Raw genomic sequence first — 3,624 nt, 5'->3', positions numbered from 1 at the left:
TAACTTTTTTTCTCTTCCTCTGAGCTCTGCCCAACACGGGTGATCTCTCATCCAAAGGTGCACTGCTGCCACCTACATGTCACCAGTTGGTCACTACATCATGGTACAAGCTCGATATTCACAGGAGAGCTTCGTCACACTATCTCCGAGTAACCCCTGCCTAAAAACACAGCTGACGTCTTTGGCAGTCATCTTCCGTTACTGGTGGACAACTTAACAGAGATACTTCTTTCAAGTTATGTTGACACATTGATCAGGGGAGAGCGCGAACGCAGTCCCCCACTACCAGAAATTATGCAGTCGAGATTCCCACATTTGGGGAATTCGTAAAAGTCAGCACAGCCGCAGTGCAATGGCTAAGCCTCGTCCTAGGTGAACCTCCTTCATGATCAAGGTGTCTCCCCTGCCAGGTAAGTATGAGTTGTACACAGAGAACTTAGGGAGGTCATTCACCGACAGACACAAGAGACTCACGGTCACACAGCAACAAGTTTCATTGTAATCCATAGACAGAAATCAATAACAACACTCATCAGATGTTCACAAAACTGACTGATTTAATGACAGATCGGCGTATCATAATAGTTACAACATGAAGAAAGTGTTCAGGTTTCCCATCATGTATTTCTGTGATTACACATGTCACACATGAGGCCCAATGAGCTGCTTTATCAGTTCCTCTACCTCTTTATCAAAGGTTTACACTCATATATGTGCTTCATGTGGTTACATTGGAACATGAATACAATTGGTAGAGAAATATATCGTATGAGACACGTTAAAAGACACCAAAACAATGTTTTTCTGATCAAACTGTGAACATTTCAGGTGTTTAATTTCAACAAGCAGACTCTTCCAGCTGCTGGCCAGCACGGTAACAAACAACTGTAGAGAACTAATTACAGCCTTCGTGTTATATTGGTAAACACTCAGCAACAACTCAAGCATATCAATTTGGATTAGTGGAACGTGTGACAGTTTTAGTATATGTATATATATATACACAGCAAATTGAGAAGAGTTAAATGTTGGGTGTTGGTGAAATTTAAGCAAGTGTAGAGTTAATTTAACTTTAGAAAGAGTCGTATCCCTGCAAACGTACTCTCAGTGTAAAAAGAGTTGGAGTCATAAACGAGAGTAAAAACAAAGTGGCAAACACTTTTGCAAACAAATCTCTGTTAGTGTTACTGCAGCATATTTAACTCTGAACCTTTCACTCCTAACTCTGAACCTGGATTTGACACTTAAAGTGTTAGTTATCCCGCCTCCAGTGGTCAGACATGCGCAGACCGGAATCAATCAACAACGATTCACCGATCGAACAGCAGCAGACTGTGGCGTGCGTCAACTCCTGGATGTGGCTGTACACTTTCCGGTAATAAATAAAGTAATTTCTGTATGTTTTTTCTCATATAACTAGTAATTCTTTTCGAATTGTTTTGAGTTATTGTATTACTGATAAGCCACTGTGGCAAATGATATGCTAACCGAACCAGATAACTAAGTAGCCTAGCTTACATGTTTATTTAGCTTGCTTAAAGCCAAACCTCATTGTGATAGCATACAACTCAGAATGTTGCAGGTATGGGTGTAAGGATTAAACGGTTTGTTATTTTCGCCCGCGCTAGGTTTACCGTGAGGATATTAGAACCCACGGTATACCGCAGAGGTGACGAAAGCCCAGGTGGAGCGCGCTGCGGAGCGGGTATGTGTGTTGGTTGACTGCACCGTGAAAGGTGACCGAAGGGGAGGTGTGGGTGTTTACTGGACCGCGGAGGTGACCGGAGGCGAAGTGTGGGAGTGCGCTGTGGAGCGGGTGTGTGTGTGGGTTGACTGCACCGTGAAAGGTGACCGAAGGGGAGGTGTGGGAGTGCGCTGTGGTGTGGGTGTTTACTGGACCGCGGAAGGTGACCGAAGGCGAAGTGTGGGAGTGCGCTGCGGAGCGGGTGTGGGTGTTTACTGGACCGCCGAGGTGACCGAAGCCGAGTTGTTGGAGTTCTCTATAATAAATAATAATCGTTGCATCCCTAGTTGCAGGTTGGGCTTTCAAATTAGCTGTTGGTTAAGTTTAATTTAAGGCTGCCTTAAATAGCGTTTCTGTGTTAACTAGCCTACTAAACTTCTATGAGCACCGAGTTAGGGTTGGTGCCAGTGTGACATTATCGTATGGTCGCACATATACGCCAAAGTAATTAGGTCTTATTATTTGGTACTCCCAGTTTGTAAGACTTGAATCAATTGTTGTTGTTGTTAAACCACAGAAACCGAAGACAGACAGTTAGCAGTTTGTTTGTGCCTTGCTAGTTTGATTTTCCTTACCAAGCGGCAACAATTAGACACGTTTTTTGGGGCTTTTTTGGTGCAAAAGTAACAAAATAATGTTTGTAAGTGTGCCGCTGGGGCTAATACAGATAATGGTGGTGAATAAATGTCTGCATTGTTAGTGTTTTTTTTTGTCGAAGTTTAAGGTGCGTGCAGGCGTGTGTTATTTATTTTTTTAATTTTTTTTTTAGTTGATTGTTGTTTTTTAAGTAAGTCACATGCAGCTTGTTAGTCATGCGTCTTCATATGTGCTATTCAGTGTAAAAGTAACATACACTTTTGTGTCAAAGGTTCTGAATTCTTTGGAAAAACGTTGGATTATATTCCTGGAATTTGTTATGGTACTGTATATAAAAATAGTATGATAATGGCTATCACTGACTATTATTTTATTTCTGATTAATAACAATGGGCAAAAATGTCATAAAGCTAACTTATAATTATTTACTTATAGGAGTAAATACAATGTTGGCAAAGGTGGAGTATGCTGGAGTTCAAAAATACATTAAAGTGCCACAAAATGATGAAAACTTTGATTTCTTCAACTTCACTCAAGAAGGTTGGTATCCATTATAAACTCCCACAGTCACACTCTGATCACACACAACATGTTAAGTGATTTATTTTCTTATTTCTCCCAGTGATTCAGAAATTTAGTCTGCAGGCTCTACTTCAAACTGAAGGTGAGCTCAGGCTCCATGATGAATCTGGTACAGAGATTGACGCAGATGTTTTTGATGAGCTCCTAAAGTCAGGAGTCCGAAACTTTAAGGTTGGGTACCACCAGCAACAAGCTACAGGTAAAGATTGCATTTAAAATCCTGTTAACATTCAAGTAACAATACAATTAGGCTTTTGAAAAATGATGATGATGCATTTCCATTATGCCTATAATTAATTGTTGTTTTGTGATCTCGAAATATAGTTAATCAAGAGGGTTTTTATAACAAACTTGCATTTTTATTTATTTTATCATGATGTAAGTTTTTTTAAGGACTTCCGTTATAATAGATTTATTTTGATTTCGATTTAAATTTTTAGATCTACAAATTGATTTGGTTGCAGAAGAATCCGAGTCATCAGTATTGCCAGACCCATCAGCATCACCAGCTTCAACAACTGACACATCAGCATCACCAGCTTCTTCCCGTTCAGATTCAACTATTATTCTCGCATCCACAAAGAACAGGAAGAGGGGCTTGAGAGAACTTGATCGTGATGAAGCAAGACAGGTAAACATCCAACTATAGAAATATATTGTTGTCTCACCAGTTCTTCAACTATTTTTCTACCAAAACCTGT

The 3,624-nt window shown here is 40.2% G+C and overlaps 1 non-coding gene across 1 annotated transcript; it reads right to left on the bottom strand.

Annotated features, from left to right (window-relative positions):
• Positions 1 to 254: 254 nt before the first annotated feature.
• Positions 255 to 418, bottom strand: LOC114456983 (U1 spliceosomal RNA). Its single transcript, XR_003672907.1, has one exon. It is a non-coding gene; the product is annotated as a U1 spliceosomal RNA (small nuclear RNA).
• Positions 419 to 3,624: the final 3,206 nt, after the last annotated feature.

Source organism: Gouania willdenowi, chromosome 22 (genome assembly GCF_900634775.1).
Source record: "Gouania willdenowi chromosome 22, fGouWil2.1, whole genome shotgun sequence".
Lineage (NCBI taxonomy): Eukaryota > Metazoa > Chordata > Actinopteri > Blenniiformes > Gobiesocidae > Gouania > Gouania willdenowi.
Note: the sequence above shows the minus strand (reverse complement) of the source record. Positions and strands in the feature narration are given on the sequence as shown.